Below are 14,006 nucleotides of genomic sequence, written 5' to 3'. Positions count from 1 at the left end.
CTGAGGTACTTAAAGTTATGTGGGTACAGATAGGGCTGACTGCAGGAAACATTTCCAATATCAAAGAGGGATGAATCTAAAGGACATAGATTTAAGGATAAGGGGTAAGAGAATTGGAAGGTACCTGAATGGAACCTTCTTCACCCAGAGAGTGGTGATGACCTGGAATAAACTGCCAGAGAGTGCGGTGGAAGCAGAATTACTGACGGTGAGTACTTGAATCATCTTGGGATAGAAAACAATGAGCCAATGACAGAAGAAAGGTTGATGGATGCCCACTGGTCAGCAAAAGCATAATGGGCCAAATAGCTTGTTTCTTTGCACAATGTAATTTAACTTATCAGTAGATGAATTGAAGGAGAGATGAGGGGAAATATTTTCACTCTCGTTGCCTTAACTGATAGTGAAGAATAACATGTGGAATGCAATATAAAGTACCCAGGTACATATGTACTTGAAGAGTGAAGACTTGCAGAGTTACGGATCAACTCCTGAAAGATGGGGTTAGGTTGAATATGGATTAGGATTTTTGACTAACACAAGTATGATGAGATCAGTGTCCTCCATCTGTGTAGCCAATGCAATTATGTAAAGATGATAATTTAGTTATTTTACTTAATTCATTCTGAATAAACTCAGGCGTGTCTCCCTCTGAAATGACACCTGTCATTATGACAGGTTGAAGTGTTTCATGTGCATTACTTGTTGATCATTGTTTTTTGGATATTTGTTTTTTTTTGCCTAGAATATCTTTCCTTTTGGCCTGTTTACAAATCCTCTAACGTATAAATACTTTCTTTTTAGGACAATTGATGATTCATAAGGCAATTGCGTAATCAGGATCCAATAAAAATCATTTAAAGGAGTCTGAATTTGGAAAGGTGGAAGGTGATCAGGTTGCTCCCAAGAGCAAAGAACACTGCATGACCCTACAGAGTTATATGAAATCATGAGGGGCACATTTGCTCAATAGTCACTGTCTTTTTCCCAGAGTACGGAGCCCAGAACTAGAGGGCGGAGGTTTAAGGTGAAGTGGGATGATTTAAGGCAACTTTTTCCATGCAGACTATGATGGGTATGTTGGACAAGGTGCAGGGAAGAAAGTAGAGGCAGGTGCAATTACAATGTTTAAAAACCTTTTGGGCACATACGTAAGTGAAAAAGGTATGAGAATGTATGCCAATGGAATTAGAACAGCTAGGTGCCTTGGTTGGCATTGGAATTAGAGCAGATAGGTGCCTTGGTTGGCATTGAAAAGTTGGGCCAAATGGTTTCTGTGCTGTATTACTCTATGAATCAATCAAGGCTCGGTTACACATTCTTACATCTGAATCAGAAGATAAAACATTTGGATTGCACTCTGTATACTTTTATCATTTTAACATCAGTGTTTTGTTTCTGAATAATTGGTTTGCCTGTTACACGGTTTCCCCTTACCAATATCGACTTCATCTGATTGCATATTGCCTTACCACATAAACTGCTAATATTTCATCTGGTTGGGTTTTGTGAAGAAGGGTTTTGTTTTTCATCATAAATCAGCAATATTTCTCTTGGTGACTTCTGACCATTGCTGGAAGGGAGTTAGAATTTCTTGTGAAAATCTAGAAGTCAAATTTCACATTTAAGTGAAAACAATATTCTCTCCAAACTGGATGTGATGCATCTCTGCATGACGTAGACTCAATTTTATTTAAAGAGACAATACCAAATTGGAAACTGCTGGAAGAGGGTTTGTAATGAATGTGCTGAAAACAAGGGCAGTTCACAATTTTAATGAAATATCCCTGGAATGATTGACGTTATACTTCAATTGGGACTCTTTATTCTTGTCCACTCTCACAGGTCTGGTTTTGTAATCCTTGTAGCAGCAGATGGAACAGGGAGAGTATGTGGAACGCTATAAACTGGTCAGCTTAGAAAGTGAAGATGTCCAGTGAGGAATTGCTGATCAGGGTTCCTCTATTAGTGATAACAAGCTGCCATCAGAATTACCAATATACCTGACAAGGACACTAATTTATTTCATTAATGAGTGCACTTTGAGAAATATCAGCTGGTGATTATCAAGATCTTGGCTTTGCTATGATTATAAAGCTTTCTTTTCTTTTTTAGAACCATCACACATGTAAACATATAATAGTTACAGCTCCTGCCTCAACTACTTCATCTGGCAGCTCGTTCCATATACTTACCACTTCCTGCGTGAAAAGTTTGCCCCTCAGTCCCTAAACCTTCCTCCTCCCAACCTAAATCTATGCCTCCTAGTTGTGGACTCACCTATCCTGGGGAGATGCGATTTGCCATTCAATATATCCAACCTCTCATGGCTTTATAGTGCCATTCTTCATGTTCCTGCCCTCCAAGGAATGAAGACATAACCTGCCCAGTCTCTCCCTATAACGCAGGCCCTTAAATCCTGGAAAAATCCTAATAAATCTTTCCTGTACTCTTTCCATTTTAACCATGTCTTTCTTATAACAGAGTGGCCAATATTATACACAGTACTCTAAGTGTAACTTAACCAACAACTTATGCAACTGCAACATACCTATACCCAATGCTCTAGTGAAGGCCAGTGTACTAAACACCATTTACTTGTGGCTCTGCTTTCAACAAACTATGCATTTGTACTTCTAGATCCTTCTGTTCCATCTCGCTCCCTGCTATCCTAGTATTCATAGAGTCAGCGCTATGATGGCTATTACTATTTGTAATGAAATCCTTTTGTCACTCCTCAGTCCACTTCTCCAACTGATCAAGATACCTTTAATTTACCAGTAGCCTTCTTCGATGTCAACACTTCCTCATCAGTTAATCAGTTCCTGATAGCCATGTTGCAAATAATCTGTCTAAATAACAGCAGAAGGAAGGCAAAGTTGAATCTGTGGTGTTAGGAATTTTAATAAGGTCTAAAATAGAGAAGGCAATTGGTACCATGGATCTTATGGCCTTTCATAATGGTCTCATGATGAACAATTAATGAATATGTATAATCATTGTGCTCTCTAAGTGCCTGAGTGTATTTGGCCATTCTTGACATATTTATATTTAGTATTATATCAGCTGAATGTTGCATTGATAGCTATGCTCCACAACTGTGATGTCAGATGTATTGAAATGATGCTAAAGCTGGCAGTATTTCAGGGATATATTTAAATATTTTATTTACAAAAAACAAAGGATGGCAGTGGTGCTCAAAAGACCCTGCAGACAAATTCTGTTTCTCTCTCACAAAGATGCTGACATGACTGTTGAGTACTTCCAGTGTTCTCTGTTTCAATTTCGGATATTAGGCATCTGCAGTTTATTTTGCTTTTCCATTGCTCAAATCCATTTCCTGATCAATAAGTTTAATTCTTCATTAAAATAGTTTCTACTTTTATGGAAAGTAGCTCTGTATCATTAGACTTTTTACAACAGTAATAGGAAATACTGAAAAGTAATCACACAGCATTGCCCATATAAATGAATTGCTCTACATTTACCGCAATGGATTTGTTATGACTTAAGGAATAGCTTCAGACTAAATATAATTTATTGATACCGAATCCAAATCATGCAGGACAATAATTTTCTAAAAGTAAATGCTTTATTTTCAGAGAGCTTTATTTCTTAAATGATGACCAGTTTGAGAAATATGTTTGAAAACCTGTTATGCCAGCAAAGATAAGCTTCAAGTCCAGTTGAGTTACATTATATATGAGGTATACAAATGAATGCATACGGGTTGAAATGATGATTTTATGGTAAATAGACACCAGGCTGCTGCATCACTTCACTTATCTAATTTATATAAGCCCTAGAAAGTCAAGCTCCACTTTCCTTAGCCTTGAAAGGATTTGCTTTTAATTAAAAAATCTGGAGCTTGAAATGATCAATTATTTTATGATGCCATTTCCACTTGTAAGAATCTCTGATTATTTTGCTTCAGACAGCCCGATCATTCACATGCATGGGCCTACAGCCCATCACTAAATCCTAGGCAAATGCAGCAACAATAAATAGAAAGCATTATCTCGGGTGTAAAAGAAAATTATACTATTTACCTACTGAGGTACTTGAAATCTTGACCCAGAGAAGGCCCTTAGCTTGACAAGTTGCAGAATACTGGGTGTTAGTGAGTTATGTCTGTCAATTACAAGGGTCAAATGGTTTCGGACTTTGTCAGTCTGCAAATTCTCCCTATTTGTAAATCTCCATAAAAATAAACACATGCCCAATTTCAAATAAGTTGTGTGTGCCCAAAGTCCTTTCACACGACACAATATTCTGTCAATTTTGATTAAGTTTTAAACTGTTTTTTTAAAAAATTGCATCCTTTTTGAAAATGGCTCTATATCAGTGCATAGTTATCTTTCTGCGGACCAAGCTGGTATTGATGGTATGCCTATCTACCACTGCCCTTACTATGAATTTATATCACAAAAGATTGACCTTCAACCCATCTGGTCCATGCCAACTAAGGTGACCACCTTAGTTCCATTTACCTACCTTTGACCCATATCCCTCTAATCCTTTCCTTGTTTTATATTTATAGTATTTCCTTGTACATATTATAACAATCAAAATATCAGCAAGAAATGCAAGATGTCTAAAAAGGTCAGTCCAGGTGCACTGAGTAGTTTAAACAATTCCTGTTTTTTTCTAATATAATTCAGATTTCCAGATTATGCAGCCATTTATCAACATAAATATTAGATTTTCTTGGATTCCACTCTTCTAAATATTCTATGTTTGAAATTCACAAATGAGGTTAAAATGTTAATCTTCAAAGAAGAAAAAATAGCAGTGTGAGCCACCTTGAGTGAGTTGTATCCATTTGCTTTGTAATCCATTGAGATTGCCTATATATCCGGGTGAAATTTAACACAGACAGAAGGGGAAAATGGCCAGTAAAGAGAGGCCAAAAACATTTAAGCAGACGAACCTGATGCAATGTGGAAATCAGCTTGTTCTACAAAAGCAGGTCTCCTCTTTCTATGGTAGTGCAATCAGACTTTGTGTCTGTTGAGAGGAATGTGGCATTTGCACAATGTGGTATTTGTTCGCATTAAACTTGAAGGATGCATTAAGCTCATTTCTTGACTGCAGAAGATTATAATGAAAGAACTGTGATAGGTATTTAAAGGGCCTTATCACAGCCGACAGATGTCCAAAATAATTTATTATTCCACACGTCTGTCCATTGAAAATGCGATGAATTTCTTTTTACTTTGGCTGTGATTATACAAGATATAAAATGCAATCTTTTCATAGTGTAGTTATGTTTGTAAAAAATAATAGGTTCAATGTGTTATCTTTGCTGATGAGATGGATCATATGGTCTGCTTTGTATGTTGGTTGCAGAGCAAAGTAACTGGTCTGACAAGCGTAATCCTAATGTATGCTGAAAGCACAAGAATGTTCAGCAGAACTCATAGTGAGGAGCTGTAAGTGAGCATAGGAGGTTTCAATACAGGATTTAAATAAACCTTAGGGCACTCATTCTGCCAAAAGTTACATCTGTGCTGTTGTTTCCTGGCTCCAGTGAACACTGAAGTTTTTAGGGCTAGCTGTAATTATGTAGGAAATGTTAGAACTTTAAATTAGGATGACAGTTTGAATTTTTTCTTCTCAGATATCAGACAGGGGATCTTGTTCTGTACACATCACAGGGGGACGGAAAATATTCATGAGGTGGAATTACATTGGATTCTAGAAACTTTGCAGAGTAGAATCAGGCCATTTGTCCCAACAGATTTATGCCAGTGCTCAACATCAGATGCCTCCTGCCCACTTTATCAGCACAGCTTTTCATTCCATTCAGTCTCAGGTACGTACTCTATCTGTCTTCAGCTTTAAGTTATCTCTCTGACTTGTTTCCATTGCTCATTGTAGGAGGGAGTTCCACCATTAGTTGAGTAGGATCTCCTAAATTTACCAGTGAATTTGGTAATTATTGCCAATGATAAACTTGATAGAAACTTCCTCCGAACACTCTCCAATGCCATGACATTCTTCATTAAATATGGGGCCCAACACTGCTCACAATGCTCCAAATGCAATCTCGCCAATACCTTATAAAGCCTCAGCATTGCATCCTAGCTTTCATATTAGACCATAAAACCATAAGACATAGGAGCAGAATTAGGCCATTTTGCCCATCGAGCCGCTGATATTTTTTTCCTCTTCAGCTCCACTACCCAGCCTTCTCCCCATAACTTTTGATGCCATGTCCAATCAAGAACCTATCAAACTCCGACTTAAGTACACCCAATGACCTAGCCTCCACAGCTACCTGTGGTAACAAATTTCACAAATTCACTACCCTCTGGCTAAAGACATTTCTCTGCATCTCAGTTTTAAATGGACGTTCCTCTCTCCTGAGGCTGTGCCCTCTTGTCCTAGTCTCCCCCACCATGGGAAACATCCTTTCCATATCTACTCTGTCCAGGCCTTTGAATATTTGAAAGGCTTCAGTGATATCTGCCTTCATCCTTCTAAATTCCAGTAACACAGACCCAGAGCCATCAAACGCTCCATGTATGATAACTCTTTCATTCCCAAAATCATTCTTGTGAATCTTCCCTGAACTCTCTCCAGTGCCAGCACAGTTTTACTTAGATGAGGAGCCCAAAACTGTTCGCAATATGGTGAGGTCTCACCAGTGCCTTATAAGACTTGGCATTACATTCCTGCTCTTGTATTCTATATCTCTTGAAATAAATGCCAACATTGCATTTGCCTTCCTCTTCACCAACTCTACCTTTAGTGTGTTCTGCACAAGGACTTCCAAGTCCCTTAGAGTCTCAGATTTTTGAACTTTCTCCCCATTTAGAAAAAAGTCTGAACATTTATCTCTACTACCAAAGTACATGCCTATGCATTTTCCAACATTGTATTTCATTTGCCACTTTCATGCCCATTCTCCTAATCTGGCTAAATCTTTCTGCAGCCTATCTGTTTCCTCAACACTACCAGCGCCTTGACCAATCTTTGTATCAATTACAAATTTGGCAACAAAGCCATCTATTCTATCATCTGAATCATTGATACACAGCATAAAAAGAAATGGTTCCAACACCAACCCCTGTGGACCACCACTAGTCAATGGCAACCAACCAGAAAAGGATATTTTATTCCCACTCACTGCCTCCTACCAATCAGCCAATGCTCTAACCATGCCAGTAATGTTTCTGTAATACCACGGGCTCTTAACTTGGTAAGCAGCTTCATGTGCGGCACCTTATCAAAGGCCTTTTGAAAGTTCAAATATACAACATCCACTACATCCCCTTTATCTATCCTACTTGTAATCTCTTCAAAGAATTCCAACAGGTTCATCAGGTAAGATTTTGTTTTAATCCTGTCTTGTCCTATGTCACCAAGTACTCTATAACCTCACCCTTAAATTTGACTCCAACAACTTCCCAACCACTGAGGTCAGGCTAACTGGTCTATTATTTCCTTTCTGGTGCTTTCCTCCTTTATTAAACAGTGCAGTGACATTTGCAGTTTTCCAGTCCTCTGGCACCATGTCAGAGTCCAGTGATTTTTGAAAGATTATTTCTAATGCCTCCACAATCTTTACCACTACAGCTTCCAGAGCCCTAGTGTGCAGTTCATCTGGCTCGATGACTTACGTACTCTTAGGTCATTCAGGTTATTGAACACCTTCTCCCTTGTAATTGTAATTGCACTCATTTCTCTTCTCTCACACCCTTCAATATCTGACACACTCCTAGTGTCTTCCACAATGAAGAATTCCATTAGATTAAGGAAAGTTTTCCCCTTATGAAAATCATGCTGACTTTGGCCTATTTTACCACATGTCTCTAACTATACTGAAACTTTATACTTAATAACATGATGCCAACCCTGAAGTCAAGCTAACTGGCCTACAATTTTCTGTCTTTTGCCCTCCTCCCTTATTAAAGCATGGAATTACTTGTGTGATTTTCCTGTTCTCTGGAACCATTCTAGAATGTAGTAACTCTTGAAAGATCACTGAAACTGCTGGGCTTAAACACCTCCCTCTGCAACGGGATCCTAGACTTCCTGACTGGGAGACCTCAGTCAGTTCGGATCGGGAGCAACATCTCCAACACCATCACACTGAGCACAGGGGCCCCCCAGGGCTGTGTACTCAGTCCACTGCTGTTCACTCTGCTGACCCACGACTGTGAAGCAACACACAGCTCAAACCACATCATCAAGTTTGCTGATGACACTACCGTGGTGGGTCTCATCAGCAAGAACAATGAGTCAGCATGCAGAGAGGAGGTGCAAGGGCTAACAGATTGGTGGAGAGCCAACAACCTGTCTCTGAATGTGAACAAAACAAAAGAGATGGTTGTTGACTTCAGGAGAGCACAGAGCGACCACTCTACTTTGAAAATTGACAGTTCCTCTGTTGAGATTGTTAAGAGCACCAAATTTCTTGGTGTTCACCTGCTGGAGAATCTCACCAGGTCCCTCAACACCAGCTCCATAGCAAAGAAAGCCCAACAGCGTCTCTGAAGGCAAGACATAGAACTTAATGCAGGCTAATGAGATTAATGTAAATTAGCAAAAACCTTGGCATGACCATTGCTCTGCAGCAACAGTAGAGGTGGAAATATCCAGACCCCACGCAGGCGACTGGTTAGACTGGATGCAAAAGTAGGAGCAGCTGAAAGCTGAAGGACTTTCTGCGAAGGCTGAGAGAAGTCCATCTCCCACCACCATCCTCACCACATTCTACAGAGGCTGTATCGAGAGCATCCTGAGCAGCTGCATCACTGCTTGGTTCGGGAATTGTACTGTCTCGGATTGCAAGACCCTGCAGCGGATAGTGAGGTCAGCTGAGAAGATTATCGGGGTCTCTCCTTCTGCTATTACAGATATTTACACCACACACTGCACTAGCAAAGCTAACAGTATTGTGAAGGACCCCACGCACCCCTCATACAAACTCTTCTCCCTCCTGCCATCTGGCAAAAGGTACTGAAGCATTCGGGCTCTCACGACCAGACTGTGCAGCAGTTTCTTCCCCCAAGCCATCAGACTCCTCGATATTCAGTGTCTAGACTAACATCTACATCATTTATTATTATATTGTAATTTGTCCTCTACTGTGTCTATTGTCTTGTTTATTAATTATTGTACTGCCCTGCACTGTTTTGTGCACTTTATGTAGCCCTGTGCAGATCTGTAGCCTAGTTCAGTTTTTATGTTGTTTTACATAGTCTAGTGCAGCCTTGTGCTGTCTCAAATAGTCTAGTGTAGTTTTGTGTTGTTTCATGTAGCACCATGGTTCTGGAGGAACCTTGTTTCATTTTTACTGTGTACTGTACCAGCTGCTTATGGTCGAAATGACAATAAACTTGACTTGACTTGCTAATGGCTCCAAAATATCTTAAGCTACTTGTTTCGGAACCCTGGCTATAGTCCATAAGGGGACTTATCTACCCTCAGACCTTTCAGCATCCCAAGCACCTTTTACTTAATAATAGTTACTACACTCATTTCTGCTCAGTGAAACTCTTGGTTTCTGTCAGGGCACTGGTGTCTTCCACGGTGAAGACTGATGCAAAATACTTATTCAGCTTGTCTGCCATTTCATTGTTCTCCATTACTACCCCTTCAATGCCATTTTCCAGTGGTCTGATGTCCACTCTTGCCCCTCCTTCACTCCTTACATGTCTGATTTTTGTTTTGTCTTAGCTTTTATGTCAATTTCTATAAATGCTTCCTGACACATTGGGCACTTAATAGATTTTTTTTGCTTTTATGATACTGTTCGATTATTCAAACATCACATAAGAGCTAAACTCATAATTCTGCAGTTAAAATATATGAAACTCTGTGTTAAGATTACTTTGTGCTTTTATCCCTTAGAGGTAATGATGCAAGTATTTTGCAATAGAAATGCCGTGAGCAAGACAATGGCTATTATATGTTTTCCTTTTTAACGTGGCTGAAAACATACATATATTAATCTGTATAATGACTTCCAATGTTATTATGAACTGTTTAACTAATGCTTCCTTCTTATAAATATAATAGTCTAGCAGTTTTCTCTGTTATTGTGAACATCACAGATCATTTCAATAAATCTGACATGTATTATTGTAAGCTAATATGGAATAAAAATTGGCCAAAATGCTTTCCTCAGTGTGCCATGGGAAATCAAGGGGTCTGCAAAGAACTTTTCTAATTGGTTATAAGCTGAGAAAAAGTACTGAAGCTGTTTCAGTAAACATGAACAGGCTTCACCTAGCTTCTACAGTATGACTATCGGTGGTGATTTACAAGCCAATGCACAAGTAATGAAGATAGTGTTGACACGGCAGACTCTGTCCCTAAGAGCCTTTGAAAGTGATAAACACAGAAATCCTTGGTAAAGTACAACCTATTCACAAATTTTTCAGAATCTGGTAATCAAAGACTTTTCCCCATCAAAGTATTTTTGTTGGGCTAATGGTAAAACATCAAATGTTTCTATATTGAACAGCTCACAGTTTCACAGCAAGCAAACAGGATTAAGATAGTACAATCAAAGGGGAGTTTGCAGCAATCAAATTGTCATGGCTATGATTTTAGTGTTATAAAATAAGGAAGATTCAAGGAAAATTTTAGCATTTTGGAAGGATAAAGGCAGAGTTGAGTGAACCCTGTACACAAGGGAACACATTATTCTCAGTTACGTTCAAAATTGCCTTCAATTAATGAATGGATAATATTTAAGGTTAGAAGTTGCTTGCAAGGGAACTGTGGACAAAATTGACTTCCTCTATGGGCTGCTTCAAATGATTACTGGACTGAGTTGTGCTCAAAATCATGATTATAGAGAAGTTCATATGAGTGGAAGTTATGGCTTCAATTATGGATTCAACTCTAAGGTACTAGTTACAGGAAGCCTATCACTCTGCAAAGATTTGTAGAATTCAACAGGATGTAATTTTGTATTTCACATAACACCTTCTGTGATCTTATTCTCAGCATCTGCAGTTATATTATTTTACTGGTGAGATTTTCTGCATCTTAATTGGTTTAAAATGACTCAAGCTCATGTTGCAAAGGGCAGAGGATAGGTAGAAAAAAACAACCTGCACAGAAAAGGACTCGTGCAATGTTCCTAACCATTCCTTACATCCCTTTGCAGTGTTCAATTCTCCAGCCTAGTTTAGTTCATAAAAAAACACACCTCTGGCAAATTCCAACTGTCTCGGAATAACTACTTTTCCTTTGGTGGTGTGACAAATCTGGATAATCAAAGAGCCATGCTATTCTGGTTGCTTATCATATAGGATTTATTTATTTGCTGACATATAGTATGGAGTAGTCCCTTTGAGCCATGTCTCCCAGTAATCCCCCAATTTAATCCTAGCCTAATTGCAGGACAATTGATAATGGCCAATTAGCCTACCAATCAGTATGTCTTTGGACTGTGGGAGGAAACTAGACCACCCAGAGGAAACCCACATGGTTATAGGAAATACGTACAAACTCCTTACAGGCAGTGGTGGGAATTGAACCCAGGTTGTTGGTACTGTAAAACAATGTGCTAACCACTACAATACCATGTCATCCCATTTTTCTGCATGTGGTAACAGCATTCTCCATTTCAAAAAAATGTTGAATTTGTTTGCTCTGCTCATGAGGAAGTTAGGTCTTGCAATGCCAACATTGTTGTTTTGTGACTGGATTACCATCCATGTATTCAATAATAGCACAATCTCATCAGTATTGGTGCCTCACATGAAAGGATATCAATAATCATGCCCCTATACTATCCACTTCTGACATATCATATGTTTACCAGCAGCCTGAGTCAAACAGAATGTCAACTGAGTACTTGGTTACAAGTATTCAATAAAACAGTCTTCCATTTGGGGTAACATCATCTCTGAACATTTCCGAGAGGACAATAACGAGGTCTGTCAGATGCATAAATGACTTCTTGATGTTTAGAAAGTTAGAATGGGAACACAAGTAGAACCCAAAAGGTTTATTTGATGATACAGAGAAAAACAGAGTAAGGTTGAAGAAAGATAAATCCCTCTTTGATGCCCCAAGGGTAGCTTATCTTAGAATTAGTGTGATCATATAGAGATACCCTGGTATCTGTCTCTGTATTTCAGCAGAGCTAATCTGAGATTTCTCTGGGGGTTGGCCAAAAATCCATTACAGATTTTTGTTGTCCTGTTAAATTGTGATATTCTATGCAGGCAAGAACTTGTGAAGTTTCTTTACTCTAAATGCATTATTGTCTACTTTTGAATAATGATTAACTGCTTGAAAAGATAACTTATTGCAACCACTTTCCAATTTCCTCTCTATGTTTACTATCTCCAAACTACACCAATGCCATTAGGTGACACATCACAGAATAACAACTACAACCTATTGGTTTAAGAACTTGTGAGATCGGGAGCCATTGTTTCAACTTGTGGAACTTAGATTTTAGCACAGAATGCTATTATTTATTGCTGGAGGAATTGAAAAAAAATAGTGGGATAATGCTTCACTTAAATAGGGCATTGGTAAAACTACAGTACCTCTGGAACACATGAACAAACAGAAACAGTCTCATTTAAGAAAAGAATTTAATGTGATGAAAGCAGTTTATTAAAATACTTGGAATATCATATGGTGTCAAGCTTGTAGGAGCTGAAATCTAGGAGGCTGAGAGGGAACACGATTTGAATATAGACCTTTAGGGTCTTGATAAAGCAGATATGGAGATGATGCCTCCACTTGTGAGAGATTGAGAATTGAACAGAAGCTCAAGTTCAAGTTTATTGTCATTCAACCATTAACATGTAAAGAGCTAAATGAAACTCTGGGGCCATGGGACAAAACACAGTACATACACAGCACAAAGCACATAGAATCTCAAAATAATATTAGTACAAGTCCCTGAGTGGCATGGCCTAAATATTGAAAGTGCATGGGATGTTGTTGTGGAGCCACCTTTCTGTAAGAGTAAGCACTCAGCAGTTCTTCATCTCATGCTTGGTCAGTTGCAGATGAAGATAATCTAGTTTGTTTTCCAGGGAATGAATACTGGAGAGCAGTATTAACAGGAGAGCCGGACTGCAGTGACTTGCCTTTTAACCTCTCATGGATTCCACTGTGCTCTCTCACATAGCTTCTGATACCTCCTTCCCTGGGTGGCTGTAACAAAGATAGGGTGTTTCTTCTTTTTCTCTCTCAGTGTACTGTAGGTCTTTGCTACTCTCTGTAAAAGGCTGTGGAAACAAGATGCTTGAATATTTTCCAGCTAAGTGATAAGCAAGCAGGTAAAAGGTAGATGGAACGTGCAGCTAAGATTATAAACAGATTGTTCAATGGCTGATTAGGCTTGATGGGTTGAGTGGCCTCCTGCTGCTTCTAATTCCCTTGTATTTATGTTCATATTCTTGCGTTGAAGAAGTTTCAAGTCCTTCAAGTATACCTGAAGTTTGTCAGACTCGGTTATTCAAGACTGCTCTATGCATACATACCTGCATGGATTCTATCAGCAGCTGAAGTGTAACAAAGTCAGAGTAATTCTGAGTCAGTAAATAACATTTGTCTTTCTTCAGCCATGTTTTTACTTGTCTGAATCACTGGAATTACACCACCTCAATTTTTCTTGATTTCCTGCTCTGTTTTCCCACATAAGGATATCAGAATCAGGTTTAATATCACTGGCGTATGTCATGAAATTTGTTAACAGTGGCAGCAGTACAATGCACAAAATTTAAGTAAATCGATTACAGTAAGTATCTATATGTATGCGTATTAAATAGTTAAATAAAAATAACAAAAAACAGAAATGTTAAAAATGTGGGGCAGTTTGCATGGATTCAATGTCCATTTAGGAATCGGATGGCAGAGGAGAAGAAGCTGTTCCTGAATCACTGAGTGTGCACCTTCTGGCTTCTGTACCTTCTTCCTGACAGTAACAATAAGAAGAGGGCATGTCCAGGGTGCTGGGGGTCCTTAATAATAGATGCTGTCTGAGACATTGCTCCTTGAGGATACCTTGGATACTA

The sequence above is a fragment of the Mobula birostris genome, chromosome 10, assembly GCF_030028105.1.
Source record: "Mobula birostris isolate sMobBir1 chromosome 10, sMobBir1.hap1, whole genome shotgun sequence".
NCBI classification, from domain to species: Eukaryota; Metazoa; Chordata; class Chondrichthyes; order Myliobatiformes; family Myliobatidae; genus Mobula; species Mobula birostris.
Note: the sequence above shows the minus strand (reverse complement) of the source record.